Source organism: Lactuca saligna, chromosome 5 (assembly GCF_052625555.1).
Source record: "Lactuca saligna cultivar CGN05327 chromosome 5, ASM5262555v1, whole genome shotgun sequence".
Classification (NCBI taxonomy): Eukaryota; Viridiplantae; Streptophyta; class Magnoliopsida; order Asterales; family Asteraceae; genus Lactuca; species Lactuca saligna.
Genome location: NC_136421.1, coordinates 312,478,843 through 312,502,598, shown reverse-complemented (window position 1 = coordinate 312,502,598; position 23,756 = coordinate 312,478,843). Strand labels below are relative to the sequence as shown.

The window sequence follows — 23,756 nt, the reverse complement described above, 5'->3', positions numbered from 1 at the left end:
TGAGAAATTTCCATATTAATTCTTCTTGGTGGCTGTAAATGTGTAAGTATGTTTTTATATAGGTGGAAATGAAAATGGAACACAATGGATCAGGCCAATATAGACCCATCATGATCAAAACAGACCTGTCAAATTGGTCCAAAAAGTCTAATCTAGTCTAATATGCATAAAGGGTTGTACATACGAATTGCTTAGACATTATTATTGACATGGTCACAATATTTATCACGAAAGTCACTATATTTTATTTATTTATTTTTTGATTTTCATACCAAAATGTGATGTTAACAAATATTGATACATCTGTATGTGACATCATAAGAATGTCACCTCAACTAACAACGAGTTAAGTGAGTAAGGCTGGAGGGTATGTGGAACACTCTTCTCATTTTTTCTCTGCTACGTCATCATTTCCTTCACCAAAAGCTAGGGTGTGTACAGGGAGTTTCCTTCACTCTTTAAAATAATAATAATAATAATTGATTTTGATGATATATATATATGGGAAAAGTGAATATACCTAACAACCTTATATAAGCTTAGGTACCTAACCACATTATACTACATTGTTTTGCATTGTATTTCCATTGCAATCGTCTAAGGTTCTTAAACTTCAACTCTTAACTTGATTTACTTCCAAGATTTTCAGACATTCACCATCATATTCTTCCTATACCATTTGATTTGTAACGCAATATATGAAGCCCACCAGGGGGTCTCCGATAAAAAGACGTCATTTGAAGGAAGATAATGGTGAAAGTCCAAAGATTTTGGAAGCAATCAAGTTATGAGGTTGAATTTTAAGAACTTTGGGTGGTTACAATGCAAATATGATACAAAATTATGTAGTATGATGTGGTTAGGTACCTAAGCTTATATAAGGTTGTTAGGTATATTCACTTTACCCTATATATATATATATATATATATATATATATATATATATATATATATATATATATATATATATATATATATATATATATATATATATGGAAAAAGTGAATATACCCTTAAGGGTATATATGCTTACGTACCCAAACACATAATACTATTTCAGTTTGTATTATATATATACATTATAATTGTCAAATGTTCTTATAATTCAACTTATAACTTGATTTACTTTCAAGATTTTTATAAATTTCACATTTATCTCCCTCTTACATAATTTTTATTTTCAACTATAATATATATAGCCTAGTAAGTGTTTGACAAAAAGATGTGATGTTAGGGAAAGATAATAGTGAAATTTCGAAAATCTTAATTGTAAATCAAGTTAAGAATTGAAGTTAAAGAACATTATAATGAATATATCAAACAAAACGACATATTATGGCAGGTTTGGGTACGTAACCTTATGTACCCTTAAGGGTATATTCACTTTTCCATATATATATATATATATATATATATATATATATATATATATATATATATATATATATATATATATATATATATATATATATTAAATGATTAATAAACACAAAAATTTATTAAAATTAAAAATCACTTCTTTAATTATAATAAAATTACATAAAAAAACTAAGATTTAAATAACCAGAAAAAACCTAACTACATCGTAAAAATACATAACGATCTACGGAAAATATTTTTTTTCATAATCTTCTCATTTTTCTTCTTCAAAACCAGCTTGAGAGACGGTCTCGAAAGATGATCGGTGTTTTCCATCAAGAACCTCATATCATCCATTTCTTGTTTCTCCGCGAACTCCTTTTTCTTTGTTGGAAGCTAAACATTCAGCGAAATTAAGATTATATCGATCAAATGTCTCCGATAATTTCTGTATCTCGTCCGCATCCATGCTGAAATCCGATGCACCCGAAAAAGTCTTATTTCCCTTCCTTTTTGCTTTGTCCCTTCCCATCGGTCGGACAATTTCTTCTAGCTTAAGTTCGTCCACCTCATTTAAATCTAGACCTACCCGAGCATCGACGGAAGTTGTGTAACCACTAGAGCCCGTTTTCGTTCGCTTTGATTGTTGTACTCCAAGTATAAACTCTTGCTCGCATTTTTTCTACCTAAGACTTCTAATCAATACTTTCCAACAATCGTGTCACGTGAATGACTTTCCCGTTTCTTCTAGATAAAAATGCAAAGCTTCTTGAAGTATTTCTTCATCTCCTTGGCCGCTTCTCTGTGAAAGATCTAGTATACTCAAGAGTCATATTAAAATAATATTGCTAAATAACATATGATCCTAAGGGTCACAGTAACAACAATTTGATACAATTGATTATTTATTAGAAATTGATTTTAAATAATATTTATAAACTCTTATAATAAATTGGAAAAATATTTATTTCAAGGAAATAATTATTTTATAATATAAGTAACACATTATTTCATAAGATATGAATTAATAAGTCATGTACAACATTTTGGACTAGGTGAGCTTTTTTTCTTTTAGCAAAAGACAAAGTTTATATTTTATAAACTTGGATTTATAAAATTTAAACTATTTCTTCTTTTTTATACATCATGACCGAAAATGCTAGGTTATAAAGGAAGAGTATCGTGTCTTCATTTGTTTAGTTAAAAGAATTAAACCTAGGGAGACACGTTCATCACATAGGGATATGGTAGTCTTAAAGTGCAAACACCTAATGGTTACAGATTTGGCTTTATGGCTTAAGAGGATATGACTTGCATTTGTTTTTCACTTCTTACTTGCAATTGCCGAAACATCTCTCTCTCTCTCTCTCTCTCTCTCTCTCTCTCCCCCTTTCTTATAATTTTGGATTAAGAATAAGTTGCTTGCATTATTTTGCTCTCTTGAAATTATTATTTGGTATTACTTGCAAGCTTAAGAGTTGCAACTAGCATTGCATCAAATTGATCATTGTTGGTGTCTTTTTGGGTTCAACCTTTCTCCATCAACTTCCTTGCCTCCCTTAAAGGATCCAAAGTTCATCAAAGATTGTTGTTTCTTATTTCTTCTATGGTTGTGCTTTAAATCTTTCTAGTACTATCAAGATGATCATTGGTGGGTCTTAAATTGTTTATGTTAATTATAAAACTCAAGTCTTCCATTTGCCATTATTTATAGTTTTGAAACTAGGTTCTAAATAAAACCCAACACTCCGTTGGGTTCTTAGGTTGTTGTATAGCCCGTTCATTTTTGAAACGATCTTCGCTATATCTCGAAACTTTGAATTCAACTGATGATTGGTACAATACTAGTCACCTTTTCCCATCTCCGCCCGAAACCTCTCTAGAATGCGAAGCCAACAAGATCCATCGGTTGTGTGTTTCTCGTCGACCGTCGTCGAATCCTTTGAAATGTCAACCCAAGATTTTACCATAATTAACTCTTCTTTGTGAAAGCCATGGTATCGGTCTCTGTCTTCTTGGTTGTGCAACAACCTCCTGCACATTTTTTTCCTGTGCGGCGTTGTGGGGTGGTGTGGGTTTAGTTTCTCGTACAATCTCTTCACCAAACTCAGCGATGTTTTTGTATTATGGTTGAGATCGAGAGGGTTGTGTTTGGGATTGGGGCTGGGTTTGGGTTTGAGATTGAAAGAATGGGATTTTAGTTTGTGGTTAATTAGGCGAATGTTGATCGGGAAAAATAACAAAGTTTGAGAACATGTTAGGAGTTACATTTGGAACTTGGATCGGGTAATATTGCCTAACATTTTGATATTGGAATTATAGTGGATATAAATAGGAGCATTGAGTTGGGGACGATAAACCCTTTGTGATGAATCGATAGTGAAAATGTTTTGAGTTGGGGTGCTTGAACTTGAAATGTTGGTTTTTTTTTTTTTCCTTCTATCAGAGAGACAGAGATTGGGGTTTGATTGTCGAGCTTTTTTTTGAAGAAGGTAAAGAGAAATTGATAGAAAAAGGTGTGGGTTTGAAGGTTAAAAGGTATGAGTATTCATCGATATTGTAGATGTTAATTTTTTTTTGGCATATAGCCGTTGAAAGCAAAAAAAGAAAAAAAAAAATATTTTTTTTTAATTTTCTACCGTTAAAAATCTGTCAAGTCACAAAAGATTTTTTTTTTTTTTGAATTCCAACCAATAGGAGGAAGAGATGATTGTTGAACTTTTTTTTGAAGAAGGCAAAAAGAAATTGATAGAAAAAGGTGTGGATTTGAAGGTTAAAGGGTATGACTATTCATCGATATTGTAGATGTTAAATTTTTTTTGGCATATAGGTGTTGAAAGCAAAAAAAGAAATAAAATATTTTTTTAATTTTCTACCGTTAAAAATCGGTCAAGTCACAAAAGAAAAAAATTCGGATTCCAACCAATAGGAGGAAGAGAGAGATTGCGGCAACCCCTCCCTCACCTCTTTCCCGCACGCCCTTTCCAACAAATCCTCGTACTCAATTAAATGATGACACGTGTCATATTAATATACTAAAATATCATTAAATTTCATTAATTGAACATTAAATGTTACACATGTCACTATTTAATTGGGTATGAAGATTTGTAGAAACAAAAAAATAGGAAATTTCTCTTACACAAATGATCATTCATTTGTTTCCGTGATCTTAAATTCTGGCATTTTAAGCTTATTATTAACCGTTTTTATAAAACAAGCTTTTTATCTTAAGGTGTTTTTTTCTCAAAGTAATATGATTTTTTAGACCAATAGACTATAAAAAAAAATTCACATTGCAATCGGTTACTATTTTTAATAACTTATATTTAATAATAATTTTATTATTGTATAACAAAAGTAGAGATATTTAATGGTTTCTTTTTCACATATGTAGCATTTATGAAATCTTACATATAATTTTCCAAAAATCGTAAACAATAATTTCATACGAAAACATTATTTAATGACACCGTACAATCATAAAATATAAAACCATCAAAAGAAAATTATCTGTCACTAACTAAAACTTTAAGAGCATCCTAGGAATGCTCCTAGCTAAATTAGCAACATCTTCCATAGAATTAAGTAAATGATTTAATGCACTTTGTGTTTTTGATAAAAAGCGTTTGAAAAAACTATAATTAAGTTAAAACCTGTAATAAACTCATTAACATATCACTTTATTTTTCATTATAACAAAACTTATAAAAGCATTCTAATAATGGCCCTTGCTACATTAGCCGTATCTTCCATATCCTTGTTCATATTTGTCAACGGTGATGTTTGACCATGCTGCTGAAAACTCCTCTCACATGCCTGTGATTCGGTAGTGGTATCGGCCATTCCATCCTCACCAAATTTAGGGTTACCAAGATTCAATGCATTAATCGTTAACGGCACATTCACACCTACTACAATTTTATACACATCTCCACACTGCATCAACGCCGGTGTTAACTCCGGCATAGACTTTTTGAGAGAATCGATCTGTTGCAGGGTTTTCACACCTTTGTTTTTTACCGCATCAACAACTATGAGTGCTAAGCCTGTTAAATCTGCATTTTGGCTCTTGGGGTTTGCCAATAAAATAGAAAGGCATAAATTGTTAGAGGGTGTGCCCTTGCATGTGTTTTCTATGAACTGTCTGTCTGCCATGGCTGAAAATAAGGTTTCTTGAAAAAAAAGAGCAAGAAAGAGAATGGTGACATGAGACATGTTCATCGTGATGAGTTAAAGGAAAAAACGAGTGATGGTTTAATGATTTTTGTGCTTATGATTACCAATTTATAGGAAGATTTTCTTTATAATTCAAAAAATGATGGAATTATTTTTTGTTGATATTAAATGACTATTAACTAATTATATGCAACACATTAATGTTTTCTAACCATTAATAGAATATATATATTTTTAAAAAACTTTCTATAAAATATACTCACTATCACAAAACATATATTTATACACATACTTAATTAGCGTCGGTGAATAATTACCCATTATGAAAAATAGACCCGTAAAAAATAATCGATATTCGAAATAGCCGCTCAACCCGTTTTGAATCGGGTAGATTAGGCCGGGTTATTCGGGTTTGGGGTATCTAATTTTGGGGAACTCAGTTAACCCGATTTTACAAAAGTTCGAATATAAGGTATGTCTATGGGATTTCGGGTATACCCAAATACTCGATTTAAAAACAATCATTTTTGTAATATGTACAAATTCTCTCTTTCATTGGAAAATAGATTTAATCAATTTATTATTCTACCCATTGATTTTAATTAATCTTTACAAAATTTCAAAAATGATCATTGTGATTTACAAAAAGTAGCAACTTAAGGATATCTTTTATTGTGGTAACACCCGTGTTCCTTGTGGTTTCAAAATCAAGCGCAGTTAGTCTTTTTGACTAACTTCATTAATAAGAATGGTTAAGTATATATGAAATGACAAATATACCGTTGGACTAAATTTAAAATATATAAAATACTACAATGACCTTTTCTGTAACTTTATTTTTTTTTCATTTTGTTTTTATTTAATTTCTTAAAAGAAAAAAGAAAAAAATTACCACACCCACCTCTCTCTTTCTCTCTATCTCTCTCTCTCTCTCTCTCCATATGGGTTTGTCATAACACCCAAGAACATCTTTGGGTACACAAATACATAGTTAAGATCAAACATCTTCATGAACAAATACACACATTATATTTTATGATTTTATTCTCCAAAACACACAAACATATGCACATATATACTCAAGAAAACACAAACATAGACAAACACTCAAGTACAAACCTTCAACAATGGAAGGTAAAATCAACCACTACCGTCTACAACTATCACCACCGATTGCCATCACCATCCGCCATCACCGTCTGCCATCACGACCTTCAACCGACACTATCTCCAACTAGATTACCTTATCTCCATCCTTCCTTCCTTCTCCCCCTCTCTTTCTCTCTCTCTCTCTCTCTCTCTCTCTCCCCCCTCTCTTTATCTCTCTCTCTCTCTCTCTCTCCAACTAGATTACCTCACTTTTATAATCGTTATTATGAATCTATACATAAGATTTCTCAGTGATTCCAAGTCGTTATACTGATTGATCAACTTACGGGGGTGATGTGTGGGCAAGATTGAGATTTCCAAACAGTATACTTTGTATACCAAACGAACCCTACCTTCGATATGATCTTGCCTGATTGCTCCTTACGTGATAAATCTTGATGTAGATATTAGGATTGTTGAGGAATCTAGAATATCATTAGTCATAAAAAATAACAAACTAAGACTTAGTGATAATTGAACCTATGTCACATCAAAGGAAAGATTAATAATTTAGCGAAGCGTTGCCCAACTTTCCAATCATCCACTTTATCAAGTGAGTGCATAGTTACTTTCAACTTACACATAGATATCAAGTATTTAATTTTCTTAGATGACCTATGTTCTTATTAAATGTATTCCCGATATTATGCTAAAGGAGATCATGATTTTATTTGCAATAAATTAAATATACTTATATTGTATTGGGTAAATAGGGTGGAGAGAGAAATAGATGAGATAATAGTAAGAGACCATACCATAGATAAAATAATGGTGAAAGACCATACTAGGGATAAAATAGTGGTGAGAGACCATAATAGATATAATATAATGGCGAGAGACCATGCCCAACTGAGAGTAGTCATCTAGCAGAGTATTGATGATGACCACAGACTCTCTATACAGTCCAGTGGAACACTAGCAAACTCGCAATATGTAGGTGTTAATGAATCATACTATCCGGGAGTATAGATTGTGTGTTCATTTAAGTAATCTTTCCCCCTCATGGTTGCCTTACAAACATGCATTTCTAATGAATCCCCAAAGTTGTGTTGCATTCTCGTTGTTATAGAGACCATTTAGGATAGGACCCTTGTGATTGTCATTTTAGTATTAAAGAGTGAGAATCATAGGATTAAATCTATTTGGCATGTTAAAGTATACTTTAAATAATATAATAAATTAATAATTATATTGTGGGTTGAAAACCCTATGTACTCATCAGGCTCCCAAGCCTGACCCACTTACTTTCTTTGTATAACAGGTAGCGGTATGAAGGTACAATAAGTTAATCTAAGTCCTATAACGATCACATTTATGCTTAGGTTTCCTTGAGTCGTTCTTTTATTGATTCAAGTTTGTTGTTTACTGGAGATGCTAATATAAGGTGGAATCTTTGATTCCAATCAATATTACTATTTTCTTATTGGGATGCAAATCTCTTCATTGGATGGTGACTTGGAAGTCTCCTTCCCTATTCGATATAGTAGGCTTCTCTGTGAAGCTTGAAGGCGCTTCTTGTGACATACACATTTTCACGACCAAAAAAGACCGATTTGTTTATGATTTATTTAAAGACCAGAGTATCTTTTTGAAGAAATATGTTGCAAAATTTGTTCCCAAAAATATGATAAGTAACTTATCAAAGCATTCCCGAAGGAATGTATTTTTAATATATTAAAAACCTCTGGATGTTGTTATCAATACATATCAAAATCATAAACAGAAACAATATAGGCCTTACAACATTCTATTTATTTCTAATGGCCTATAATCCATTGATCTCTCATCTGATCATCACTCATGTGCTCTCTTGCCACTACATGTAATGCAATAAACTGAGTGGGTCAGGGTTGTGAGTCTGGTGAGCACATATGGTTTTCAACCCACAATAATTAAGTTTATTAATTTCATCAATCAATCCACCAGATTACCCGTTCCCGTTATCCTCACTTTCTGTCCCTAAAACATCTAATTCAAGGGGACCTAACCTAAGGATTTTCATCGGGATGACAACACTGCTTAGGGGATTCCTCAGCAATACATGCCAATAAGGCAAACATGAGGCGGATGGAGTATACATGGTGAGCACTTAGTTCAAAAACACCTACAGGTTGCGAGCCTACCAGTGTTCCACTAGACTGTCTATAATAGTTCATGGTCGTCATCTATGCTTCGCTAGATGACTAAATCAACTTAAACATCGAGACCTCTCATCAACTATTTCATCTACCCATGTTCTACCCAACATATTCATGGATATAAAATACATATACAGTTTAAATCATTTAAAACATGTATAAATCGTTCATCTAACATAGATATCAGGAACACAAAGAATATACACATATAACACATAATTTATTTTAAATACTTCATATCTATGTGTAAATTGAAAGTAACTATGCACTCACTTGTTAAAGTGATGATTCCCAACTCGGGCAACTCTTCGCTTCTAACAATTCTATTTTCCTTCGACGAAACCTAGTATCGTTACCAGTAGAGTTTAGTCTAATATTTATTTAGACTAATTATTAGCTCTATGAGCGATATTGTTTTATAACTGTTAAACAATACTTTTCAACCACTATGTACAGATAGGAGCCAAACATGAAACATCGGAGGGGAGGACCATTTTGGCATTATAACACTTCTGAAATCCAACAACCCTATGCAGCCCTTCAAACCAGATTCCCTGTACCGCAAGTAGTTAAAAGATATTATAATAACACTTTGTATATTATATTTTATAGTATATATATATATATATATATATATATATATATATATATATATATATATATATATATAGTTTATAAGTTCATAATAACGATAATAAATTTAAATCTAAGCTATACTTAAAGTAGGGTAAGTATAACTCACTTACCGGTAAGTATGGCTAAGAACCGGGCTTTGCGGGGGTAGAAATTCCGAGCCGAAAAACTCTTTTTCTCAGAGCCTCCTGGCGCTCCGGGACTTTCCTTTAGAACTTAGAATTTATTAGAGTTTTGGGAGGGTTTTAGAGAGAGAGAGAGAGAGAGGAAGAATGGTTGTGGTGTGTGATATGGGCATATTTAGCTATAAAATTCATGCATTATCTTAATACTTTATGTTGTTTTTGTCTCATTTAATGAAAAAAAGGTGCTTAATTAGTTTAGAATTTTATTTTTCAGCAATAATGACATGCTCGAAAGGAAAACGAAGCGGAACTAGCTACTGGAAGCTTGGATCTTGGATTTTGAAGAAAGAAGGATGTTGCTGGATAGCTTGACCCCTCATTAGTGTTTTGGCCATATCTCATGAACCGTAACTCCGATTGACGAGATTCAAAATGTTCTGAAAAGTAGACACAATTTCGGACGACTTTTGTGTTTTGAGAAAATGCTGATTCGAAACGTACTCGGCGAGTAGGGTCGATTACTCGCCGAGTTGGTCAGAAGTTTCGCGATTCTGGACGCGCTGGCTTGCCGTACACGGGTTTTAAGTGATGGACTCGCCGAGTAGGTCACTGAACTCGCCGAGTAGCCCCTGTTTTGTGAAAATCTATATAAAGGGACTTTCAGATCGATACCCTAGCATGGAGATGAACCCTTGGAGGCCAATTGTCGACTAAAGGTGCTGTTGGAGCGTGGGAAGCAAGGGAATCAACCCTACATTTAATTTTTAGGAGAATCAAGTCAAAATCAAGTTTACTCTTACCTAATCTCTTGTTTGAACTATGTTTTTACCAATTGATTTCGTTTTTGTGCTTGTTTCCAAGGTAATCATGAGCTAAAAACTCATAACTTCTGTTTAGGTAGATGAATTTGTGAACATTGATTGATTATTTGATTAGGATTAATTTTAATTGGTGATTATGTTTTATTAAGCTTGTTAAAGAACCTTATGTATTAACAATAACTATTCTTCTGTTAATAAATCAATAATTAAGTTGTATGAACATCTCTTAGTTGCTAATTTCATATGATTTACGTGACCACATAGTTGTATGTCTAGGAATAACGAATGTGAAACTAGAATTAACTTGAAGATAGGTAAGTTAATGTGTGAGCTTGTGTGATACACCATCAACAAGAGGTTAATTGAATAAACAATTTGATTAGCTAATTACAAGTCTTTCTAAACCCGAATCAACAAACTAGGAAATTCATTAATTTAGACAACCGACCATTGCTTGAATTAATCTGTTTTCTAAGGATTAGCTATAGTGAATGTGAATCTAATCACTTTAGTCGGTAACCAATGAATAATTAATTCGATATATTTACCATAAAATCATCCATAGGAACAAATGAGTCGAACCTAAACAGAAGTCCTCTTTATTATTGAATTTAGTTGATTTTTATTTGCTTAGCTCTTAGTTTCTTAGTTTAAGTTTTAGTTAATTGTTTAAGTTTCTAGTCTTGCAAAACTAGAGAAAACCCCTTTCTATTACTTGCTTTATTTAGATAATATTAGCATCTATTTTAATTGTTTACCGTTCCCTGTGTTCGATACCCTACTTACTTGAACTAAACTACCAATCGATAGGTACACTGCCTTTCGTGTGTTTGTCTTTGTGTTTAAGTTAGTAGGATTAAAACTAGTTTGTTTCACACACATCAAGTTTTTGGCGCCGTTGCCGGGGAACGGTTCTAAATAGTTAATTTTATTTGCTAATTGTTATTATTATTTTTTGTTTATTAATTTTTTTATTTAGTTTAATTTTTTATTTTTATTTTTATTTATTATGTATTTTCCAAATCTCGATGCTTTTGATGCTTTTCTTGAGGATGTAGTACAGGAAATTGAGCAAGGAGATGAGGAGTATGACTCAGATGAAGATTTGAAGAAATTTGGAAGATGGTTAGATAACATCTTGCCCAACACAGAAGGGACATCTGAGTTACAAGATGAAGAATTTAATCCAGAAAGAGACTTGGAGGAGCTGGAAAGATTGCTAGCAGAAGGGTCAGATGAAGAACAAGAACAAGCTGAATTGCAGGAACCAAGTTGTGGTTTGACCATTACCACGACGTGGCCCCCTGTTCTTCCGGTTTGTGTTTCGAAGCGTGGGGTGATGACTCCAACTTTGGAGAAAGTTCTGAGGCACAATCCATTTTTGATTAGTATCCAACCGGTTCCAACCCTTGTCAAGATTGTTGGGTTTCATGAATTCGAGCTTGTTTGGCCAATTTTAGAAGAAAAGAGCCAAATTTTACACATTGGTCAAAAGAAAATATATAATGCAATGGATGGATGGGCATTGATTTTATTAGAAGTTTATTAAGTTGGGAGTCCAGCTAAAAACTCGCACAAAAAGAAGCGCTTGCGGGAGGCAACCCGTCATTAGAGTTTGCTTTTCTTTTTCTTTCTAAACTTCTAGTATTTAGGGATAATTTAGGATTTTTATTTTGATTTATTTTTATTATTACTTGGTATTTGTTTTTGATCTTTTCAGAATATAGGGTGAAGGATATAATGAACGAATAAAGCCTAAGGAAATAAAGTGAGGGGTTGAGTCGTAGACGAGAAGATTAGAAGATTTGAGTGATTTTATAAGTCCGATGGTTTTAACGGTTAAAAAGGAGTTTCTTCATTGAAGAATATAAAGAGATGTATTACCTTAATACCCTTTTTGACCTCAAAAACAAACCTGAAGCAGAAAGAAGAATTTGCACGATCAGAGCCGAAAACTCGTCGAGTGCACCCTTATAACTCGACGAGTTCCAACGAAAATTCACGATTTCTGCCCATATGACGATTCAACTCGGTGAGTCTCCACATAAAACTCGACGAGTGGCTCATTCTTTTATCTTTGAGTCGACGATTTGATTCAATTCAAGGCGGCAATCGGCTATATTTTTGAAGTTCATTTCCGAGCATTTCCAAGAAGTTTTTTCCTCGATATTTTAAAGACTGTACCACACGAGATTTTGACACCCAAGACATGGATGAGCTGTTCCCATGTCTAAAATCAATTGAAGATGGAGCTGAAGAGAATGGATATCAACCTCACCACTACTATCCCAGGGGAGTTTGTTCCAATTCTATCCTTATTTTTATTGTTCTTTATCATGCATGATATGCAATGGAGACATTGCATAAATTAAGTGTGGGGTAGGGGGTTGGTTAAATTAGTTAAAATTTTAGTTAAAATTCGAAAATCTTGAAATTTTAGTTAAATTTTGAAATTTTTGCATAAAATTTGCTAGCATTAATTTAGAAAATTTTGGTAAAGCAATTAGGATCATACTAGTATTATATTTGATGATTGCATGAAAACCCGAATATTTAGTTGAGCCTATATACGTTCTAGTGCATTTGTGGCTTCCTTATTCCAGTGAAATCATGGGACAAAAACACGACCTCGCTTAGTTTGAAGGATGGAATATGTTTAGCATCGTGTACCAGAAATGTATCCAGGAAAACTATTATCGTTAACCAATAAAGGTTGAAGTTGAGCGCCCCTGCTTAAGCATGTAGGGTTTTGAGTAAAAAAAAAAGTGAGTACATGTAAAAAAAAAAAAAAAGAGAGAGAGAGAGAGAGAGAGAGAGAGAGAGAGAGAGAGAGAGAGAGAATTACAAGAAAAAGTTTGAAGAATTTTTGGAGCATCAAAGTTAAGTATGAAATTAGAAGATCAAAAATTCTGAAGAAATTAAAAAGTTGAAGATACCAAAAATCAAACAACAAGGTGGTTAATTCAAAGAAATTAAAGATCAAATGTCAAAGAAGTGAAGAATTCCAAAGGGCTCCAATGTGGTATCAAAAATTGTAATTATCTAGATTATGTATGCTTGGGTTGCTCAACCAAAAATACCTTGAGGTTAAGAGGTTTTCTGAGGATGGATTCGGAGGGATGCATAAAATGAGCATTGTTCGGAAAAAGTGGGCGAATGTTTATGAGGATTGTGAGTATTTGGAGTATGGGGGGTTATTAGGAAAATTTGAGACACAAATGCATGCGTTGCGGTCTTGGCATAATGGCTGGGTTCGATTGGGATTGTTTTATATGATTCTAATGTGTTAAAATTCAGTTTTGCTTGGGGTAAGCAAAAGTCAAGTGTGGGGTATTTTGATATGGGCATATTTAGTTATAAAATTCATGCATTATCTTAATACTTTATGTTGTTTTTGTCTCATTTAATGAAAAAAGGTGCTTAATTAGTTTAGAATTTTATTTTTCAGCAATAATGACATGCTCGAAAGGAAAACGAAGCGGAACTAGCTACTGGAAGCTTGGATCTTGGATTTTGAAGAAAGAAGGATGTTGCTGGATAGCTTGACCCCTCATCAGTGTTTTGGCCATATCTCATGAACCGTAACTCCGATTGACGGGATTCAAAATGTTCTGAAAAGTATACACAATTTCGGACGACTTTTGTGTTTTGAGAAAATGCTGATTCGAAACGTACTCGGCGAGTAGGGTCGATTACTCGCCGAGTTGGTCAGAAGTTTCGCGATTCTGGACGCGCTGGCTTGCCGTACACGGGTTTTAAGTGATGGACTCGCCGAGTAGGTCACTGAACTCGCCGAGTAGCCCCTGTTTTGTGAAAATCTATATAAAGGGACTTTCAGATCGATACCCTAGCATGGAGATGAACCCTTGGAGGCCAATTGTCGACTAAAGGTGCTGTTGGAGCGTGGGAAGCAAGGGAATCAACCCTACATTTAATTTTCAGGAGAATCAAGTCAAAATCAAGTTTACTCTTACCTAATCTCTTGTTTGAACTATGTTTTTACCAATTGATTTCGTTTTTGTGCTTGTTTCCATTGTAATCATGAGCTAAAAACTCATAACTTCTGTTTAGGTAGATGAATTTGTGAACATTGATTGATTATTTGATTAGGATTAATTTTAATTGGTGATTATGTTTTATTAAGCTTGTTAAAGAACCTTATGTATTAACAATAACTATTCTTCTGTTAATAAATCAATAATTAAGTTGTATGAACATCTCTTAGTTGCTAATTTCATATGATTTACGTGACCACATAGTTGTATGTCTAGGAATAACGAATGTGAAACTAGAATTAACTTGAAGATAGGTAAGTTAATGTGTGAGCTTGTGTGATACACCATCAACAAGAGGTTAATTGAATAAACAATTTGATTAGCTAATTACAAGTCTTTCTAAACCCGAATCAACAAACTAGGAAATTCATTAATTTAGACAACCGACCATTGCTTGAATTAATCTGTTTTCTAAGGATTAGCTATAGTGAATGTGAATCTAATCACTTTAGTCGGTAACCAATGAATAATTAATTCGATATATTTACCATAAAATCATCCATAGGAACAAATGAGTCGAACCTAAACAGAAGTCCTCTTTATTATTGAATTTAGTTGATTTTTATTTGCTTAGCTCTTAGTTTCTTAGTTTAAGTTTTAGTTAATTGTTTAAGTTTCTAGTCTTGCAAAACTAGAGAAAACCCCTTTCTATTACTTGCTTTATTTAGATAATATTAGCATCTATTTTAATTGTTTACCGTTCCCTGTGTTCGATACCCTACTTACTTGAACTAAACTACTAATCGATAGGTACACTGCCTTTCGTGTGTTTGTCTTTGTGTTTAAGTTAGTAGGATTAAAACTAGTTTGTTTCACACACATCAGTGTGTGTGTGTGTGAGAGAGAGAGAGAGAGGAAGAATGGTTGTGGTGTGAAAAAATAAGGCAACCCTCGCACCCTATATATAGGGGTTTGGTCCTCGGTTACGTTGGGCGTACCCTCGGAGGTACGCTACACGTACGTGGCCTACGTTCCATGTCGGAGGTGCACACGTCGGATTTTGGATGGAGTGACGTGGATGATTCGAAGACTAGTATTGCGCGATGATGTGTGTGAAACAAACTAGTTTTAATCTTACTAACTTAGACACAAAATAAACACACGAAAGACAGTGTACCTATCGATTAGTAATATAGTTCAAGCAAGTAGGGTATCGAACACAGGGAACGGTAAACAATTAAAATAAATGCTAATATTATCTAAATAAAATAAGTAAAAAAAAGTTTTCTCTAGTTTTGCAAGACTAGAAACTTAAATACTTTACTAACACACAAACTAAGCAACTAATAGCTAAGAAAACAAAGATCAACTAAATTCAATGATTAAAAAGGCCTTCTGTTTAAGTTCAAATCATTTGTTCCCATGGATGATTTTATGGTAAATATATCGGATTAATTCTTCATTGGTTACCGACTAAAGTGATTAGATTCACACTCGCTATAGCTAATCCTTAGAAAACATATTAATTCAAGCAATGACCAGTTGTCTAAATTAATGAATTTCCTAGTTTATTGATTCGGGTTCAGAAAGACTTGTAATTAGCTAATCAAATTGGTGATTCAATTAACCTCTTGTTGATGGTGTATCACACAAGCTCACACATTAACTTACCTATCTTCAAGTTAATTTTAGTTTCACATTCGTTATTCCTAGACATACAACTATGTGGTCACGTAAATCATATGAAATTAGCAACTAAGAGATGTTCATACAACTTAATTACTGATTTATTAACAGAAGAATAGTTATTGTTAATACATAAGGTTCTTTAACAAGCTTAATAAAACATAATCACCAATTAAAATTAACCCTAATCAAATAATCAATCCATGTTCACAAATTCATCTACCTAAACAGAAGTTATGAGTTTTTAGCTCATGATTACAGCAGAAACAAGCACAAAAACGAAATCAATTGGTAAAAACATAGTTCAAACAAGAGATTAGGTAAGATTAAACTTGATTTTGACTTGGTTCTCCTTAAAATTGAATGTAGGGTTGATTCCCTTGCTTCCCACGCTCCAACAACACCTTTAGTCGACAATTGGCCTCCAAGGGTTCATCTATATGCTAGGGTATCAATCTGAAAGTCCCTTTATATAGATTTTCACAAAATAGAGGCTACTCGGCGAGTCTAGTGACCTACTCGGCGAGTCCATAACTTAAAATCCCGTGTACGGCAAGGCAAAGTCAAGAATTGCGAAACTTCTGACCAACTCGTTGAGTTGATGGCCTACTTGCCGAGTCCATTTGGAATCACCAATTTCTCAAAAGATGAAAGTCGTCCGAAATTGTGTCTAGTTTTCAGAACATTTTGAATATTGTCAATCGGAGTTACGGTTCATGAGATATGGGCAAAACACTGACGAGGGGTCAAACTGTCCAGCAACATCCTTCTTTTTTCAAAATCCAAGATCCAAGCTTCCAATCGCTAGTTCCGCTTCCTTTTCCATCCGAGCATGTAATTGTTGCTAAAAAATGAAATTATAAACTAATTAAGCACCTTTTGTTCATTAAATGAGACATAAACAACATAAAATATTAAGATAATGCATGAATTTTATAACTAAATATGCCCATATCAAAATACCCCACACTTGACTTTTGCTTGCCCCCAAGAAAAATTGAATTTTAGTACACTAATATTTCATAAGAAAATCCCAATCGAACCCAACGATTATGCCAAGACCGCAACGCATGCATTTGTGTCTAAAATTTTTCCTAAAGAACCCCCCATACTCTAAATACTCACAATCCTCATAAACAGTCGCCCACTTTTTCTGAACAATGCTCATTTTATGCATCCCTCCGAATCCATCCGCAGAAAACCTCCTAACCTCAAGGTATTTTTGGTTGAGCAACCCAAGCATACATAATCTAGACAATTACAATTTATGATACCACATTGGAGCTCTTTGGAATTCTCTATTTCTTTGATATTTGATCTTTGATCTCTTTGAATTCCCTACCTTGTTGTTTGGTTTTTGGTATCTTCACTTTTTGAATTTCTTTGGAATTTTTTATCTTCATATTTGATATTTGATTTTAATGCTCCAAAAATTCTTCAAACTTTTCTTGTAATTCTCTCTTTTTCTTTAACATGTAACTCACTTTTTTCACTCAAATCCCTACATACTTAAGCAGGGGCGCTCAACTTCAACCTTTATTGGTTGGCGATAATAATTTTCCTGGATACATTTCTGGTACACGATGCTAAACATATTGCATCCTTCAAACTAAGCGAGGTTGTGTTTTTGTCCCATGATTTCACTAGAATAAGGAAGCCACAAATACACTAGAACGTATATAGGCTCAACTAAACATTTGGGTCTTCATGCAATCATTGAACTTAACACTAGCATAGATTCCTAATTGCTTTACCAAAATTTTCTAAATTAGCCCTAGCAATTTTAATGAAAATTTTTCAAAATTTATCATAAATTAACTAAAATTTCAAGATATTCGAAATTTAACTAAAATTTTAACTAATTTAACCGACCCCCTACCCCACATTTAATTTATGCAATGTCCCCATTGTATATTATGCATGAAAAAGAACAATAAAATAAAGAGGGAATTGGAACAAACTCCCCTGGGATAGTAGTTGCGAGGTTGGACTTCTTCATTTAAAGCTCTATCTTCAGCTGACTTTAGACATGGGAACAACTCATCCATGCCTTGGGTGGCATTCGTCTCGTGTGATTGACAACTCCAAAATATCAAGGAAAAAGCTTCTTGAAAATGCTCAGAAATGATCTTCAAAAATATAGAATTTGCCGCCTTGAATTGAATCAAACCGTCGACTCAAAGATAAAAGAATGAGCAACTCGTCGAGTTTTATGTGGAGACTCGCCGAGTTGAATCGTCATATGGGCAGAAATCGTGAATTTTCGCTGGAACTCGTCGAGTTATAAGGGTGCGCTCGACGAGTTTTCGGCTCTGATCGTGCAAATTCTTCTTTATGCTTCAGGTCTGTTTTTAAGGTCAAAGACAAAGAGGGTATTAAGGTAATACATCTCCTTATATTCTTCAATGAAGAAACTCCTTTTTAACCGTTAAAACCATCAGACTTATAAAATCACTCAAATCTTCTAATCTTCTCGTCTACGACTCAACCCGTCACTTTATTTCCTCACGCTTTATTCGTTCATTTTATCCCTCACCCTATATTATGAAAAGATCAAAAACAAATACCAAGTAATAAAAAACATCAAAATAAAAATCCTAAATTATCCCTAAATACTAGAAGTTTAGAAAGAAAAAGAAAAGCAAACTCTAATGACGGGTTGCCTCCCGCAAACGCTTCTTTTTGTGCGAGTCTTTAGCTGGACTCCCAACCTAATAAACTCGATGCCCATCCATCCATTGCATTAAATATTTTCTTTGGACCAATTTGTAAAATTCGACTCTTTGCTTCAAAAATTGGCCAAACAAGCTTGAATTCATAAAACCCAAGAATATTGATAAGGGTTGGAACCGGTTGGATACTAATCATAAATGGATCGTGATTTAGAACTTTCTCCAAAGTTGGAATCGTCACCCCATGCTTCGAAACACAAACCGGAAGAACAGGGGGCCACGTCGTGGTAATGGTCAAACCACAACTTGGTTCCTACAACTCATGTTTTGCTTGTTCTTCATCTAACCCCTCTGCTAGCAATCTTTCTAGTTACTCCAAATCTCTTTCTGGATTAAATTCTTCATCTTTTAACTCTAGCTCTTGTGAATCAGATTGTTCTTGTGTGTTGGGCAAGATGTTATCTAACCATCTATCAAATTTCTTCAAATCTTCATCCCATCCACACTCCTCATCTTCTTGCTCAATTTCCTGTACTACTTCCTCAAGAAAAGCATCAAACGCATCGAGTTTTGGAAAATACATAATAAATAACAATAAAAATAAACTAAATAAAAAAAATTAATCAACAAATTAATAAAAAAATAACAATTAGCAAATAAAATTAACTATTTAGAACCATTCCCCGGCAACGGCACCAAAAACTTGATGTGTGTGAAACAAACTAGTTTTAATCCTACTAACTTAGACACAAAATAAACACACGAAAGACAGTGTACCTATCGATTAGTAATATAGTTCAAGCAAGTAGGGTATCGAACACAGGGAACGGTAAACAATTAAAATAAATGCTAATATTATCTAAATAAAATAAGTAAAAAAAAGTTTTCTCTAGTTTTGCAAGACTAGAAACTTAAATACTTTACTAACACACAAACTAAGCAACTAATAGCTAAGAAAACAAAGATCAACTAAATTCAATGATTAAAAAGGCCTTCTGTTTAAGTTCAAATCATTTGTTCCCATGGATGATTTTATGGTAAATATATCGGATTAATTCTTCATTGGTTACCGACTAAAGTGATTAGATTCACACTCGCTATAGCTAATCCTTAGAAAACATATTAATTCAAGCAATGACCAGTTGTCTAAATTAATGAATTTCCTAGTTTATTGATTCGGGTTCAGAAAGACTTGTAATTAGCTAATCAAATTGGTGATTCAATTAACCTCTTGTTGATGGTGTATCACACAAGCTCACACATTAACTTACCTATCTTCAAGTTAATTCTAGTTTCACATTCGTTATTCCTAGACATACAACTATGTGGTCACGTAAATCATATGAAATTAGCAACTAAGAGATGTTCATACAACTTAATTACTGATTTATTAACAGAAGAATAGTTATTGTTAACACATAAGGTTCTTTAACAAGCTTAATAAAACATAATCACCAATTAAAATTAATCCTAATCAAATAATCAATCCATGTTCACAAATTCATCTACCTAAACAAAAGTTATGAGTTTTTAGCTCATGATTATAGCAGAAACAAGCACAAAAACGAAATAAATTGGTAAAAACATAGTTCAAACAAGAGATTAGGTAAGAGTAAACTTGATTTTGACTTGATTCTCCTTAAAATTGAATGTAGGGTTGATTCCCTTGCTTCCCACGCTCCAGCAACACCTTTAGTCGACAATTGGCCTCCAAGGGTTCATCTATATGCTAGGGTATCGATCTGAAAGTCCCTTTATATAGATTTTAACATAACAGAGGCTACTCGGCGAGTCCAGTGACCTACTCGGTGAGTCCATCACTTAAAATCCCGTGTACAGCAAGGCAAAGTCAAGAATTGCGAAACTTCTGACCAACTCGTTGAGTTGATGGCCTACTTGCCGAGTCCATTTGGAATCACCAATTTCTCAAAAGATGAAAGTCGTCCGAAATTGTGTCTAGTTTTCAGAACATTTTGAATCTCGTCAATCGGAGTTATGGTTCATGAGATATGGCTAAAACACTGACGATGGGTCAAGCTGTCCAGCAACATCCTTCTTTTTTCAAAATCCAAGATCCAAGCTTCCAATCGCTAGTTCCGCTTCCTTTTCCATCCGCGCATGTAATTGTTGCTAAAAAATGAAATTATAAACTAATTAAGCACCTTTTTTTCATTAAATGAGACAAAAACAACATAAAATATTAAGATAATGCATGAATTTTATAACTAAATATACCCATATCACGCGACCACGGGGCGTACAGTTTGTATACGCGGGGCATACACCTGTACCCTCACAACATCCCATCCCGACTTCTAAATTTCGTAACTTTTGCATACAAGCTCTGTTTTCAACATTCTTTATAACCACGCGTAGGTGGGGACATACTCTACAACTTTCGTTTAGACTATGTCGGCTAATTTGACTTTATTTTTGAAGTTATGTTTTAACAGACCAGGACAGGTAAAGTCCATTAAAAATTGATAACTTTGTCATCCAACGTCCATTTTCATATGTATTTTTATGGTTGAGCTCCTATTAACAAGATCTTCGATTCTCTTTTAGGCCGTGTCGGCTAAAAATCAGTCAATCTAAATTTGAATTCCGGGCTGCATACTGTTATGCCAAATCTTAGAAAAATCACAACTTCCTCATACGAAGTTAGTTTTGGACGTTCTTTTTATGTACGCTCTCGGTTTAACGTATACTACGACTTTCCTTTAAATCACTAAGGCTAAAAAGTACTTTATCATAAACTCACTTTTTACGTCACACAACGTCGTACCGATTTTGTCGCAAAACTTCGACATGTCATAACTTCTTTGTTATAACTCGGATTTCGGCATTCTTTATATCTCCAAAATCTTTGTTATGACCACTACAACTTCCTTCATAGATATTGGGTCTATCTATTATTTTATTTTTAATGCTTATTTTTATTCTTAATTTATTACATCGTTATAAGCAAGTTTAATGCACATAAATTCACATAATTCAGATAATACTCAAATAATTCCTCTTTATTACTTCAAAGTAGGTTACAATCGTTGACCCTAATAATTACATCATCATAATAATGCTTAGTCTAGAAACACGAACGTTATACTTCTCTGTGAAGGCCTTTATGGGTTGATCTTGCCTATATATATATATATATATATATATATATATATATATATATTTGTATAGTATACTTTGTATAATGATGAAAAAGTTCTAATGTTGGTTCGATTGTGGTTCCATGGACGAAGGAAGATGACGAAAATTTGAAGTTTTTTTAGCGAAGGTGCTGGAATCGCAGCTTATTTGTCGAATAATAGATTAATGGTGTGGGAAGTAGCTTTGATGGATTTATGGTGCTTCACTGTTGGATGATGGTTCATCATTGAAGACTTGCTAGTGAAGGTTAAATGCAAATGTTTGGTATTAATTGGATAACAAAAGTCAATCTGGTCAAAGCTTGTCTTGCGATGATGGTTTTGTCATTGATCTAGCATCTCGTACTCCCAGTTTCTCAATTTTGTGAAGGCTTTGCAAATAATATGGGTTTAATTGGGTTTGAAAGTTTGAGAACAAACACTTGGATGTCGAATGGGAATTTGGATTAGGAAGGATGATAACGAAGTTAGTTTTGAAGGCTGATAAAGAATTTTGAGTATTGATTTTGGGTTGCGAAGGACGTCAATTGGGAAGGAATTGACAGCGAATGAGAAGAGTTTAATAGTTAAGCTTAATTTTTTTGGGGAAGCTGGTGGTTAGCTATTGGTGAAAGATGGTTTGCTATTGTCATTTTGTTACTGTGTTCTTCCAAATGGTTAGTATTGGGGAAGAAGACACATAAAGATACATATATGGTCCCTAATCTTTCATCATTATGACACTTTTTACCGAGAAACCTAAATCTTTTCAAATTTTGGAGATGTTTTTGGGATTTCAAAAATTGTTATTTTTTCAAAATGTTTTCCAGCAACATGAACAATATTGTTCATTTTTCAAGTCAAAGCAGTCTTGGAAGTCAAGAATTCGATAATTGTCATATTTATCGTGTTCTCCGTATTTGAAGCTTCAGGTTTTTGTCACTTATTGAGGGGGAATATTGTATTGCCAAATCCATATTGAGCACTTTCTCACTCCCATTTGGAGTTGTATAATCGTATTTTGATTATAAAAGGGGAGAGATTATGACATGGGTATTTGATATCGAAAGTTTTTAGATTTTGAACTCCATATTGAGCACTTGTTCGCAAGGTTTTTCTTTTGGAACTATGAAGCTGGGTCATCCATTCCATGATTTAAGAGGGATAATGTTGGGATGAAAATCTCTTCATTAGATGGTGACTTGGAAGGCTCTTTCCCAATTCGATATGGAAGGCTTCTTTGTGAAGGTGGAGGATGCTTCTCTGTGAAGGTGGAAGACGCTTCTTTGTGAAGACCTTATGGGTTGAGCTTACCTATATATACTTGTATAGTATACTTTGTATAGGTTGAGATAACTCCCATTGTATAGATGAGTAGTTTAGTCTTGACATATATATATATATATATATATATATATATATATATATATATATATATAGAGAGAGAGAGAGAGAGTGTGTGTATTGTAGTTAAGCATGCACATGCTTCTACATTTTTTGTACTACTCCATTAGCTATACAACTTGTGCTTAAACGTTAGATTGAGTCTTTTCGATTATGCATGATTCTTAATTTCACAATTGTAATCTCCATGGGATCCTACATTTCTTATGGAGGCCTAGATTAGGCAGAATTCCGACCAGAGATAGATTATCCGCTAGAGGTATGGAGATTGATTCTATTATGTGCCCAATTTGTTAGTCTCAAGTGGATTCAATCTTACATATCTTTATTTTATGTCTATCTTTGAAAGTTATATGGTTGCGTACTGCTATTTGTTGGAATGTAGACCTTCCAAATGTGATCTCGATAATGGCTTATATTTCTTGGGCAGATTCTATTGTTGGTTCGATTTCAATTAG

At 33.6% G+C, this 23,756-nt stretch overlaps 1 pseudogene; it reads right to left on the bottom strand.

Annotated features, from left to right (window-relative positions):
- Positions 1-5,064: 5,064 nt before the first annotated feature.
- Positions 5,065-5,603, bottom strand: LOC144998739 (cell wall / vacuolar inhibitor of fructosidase 1 pseudogene; annotated as a pseudogene).
- Positions 5,604-23,756: the final 18,153 nt, after the last annotated feature.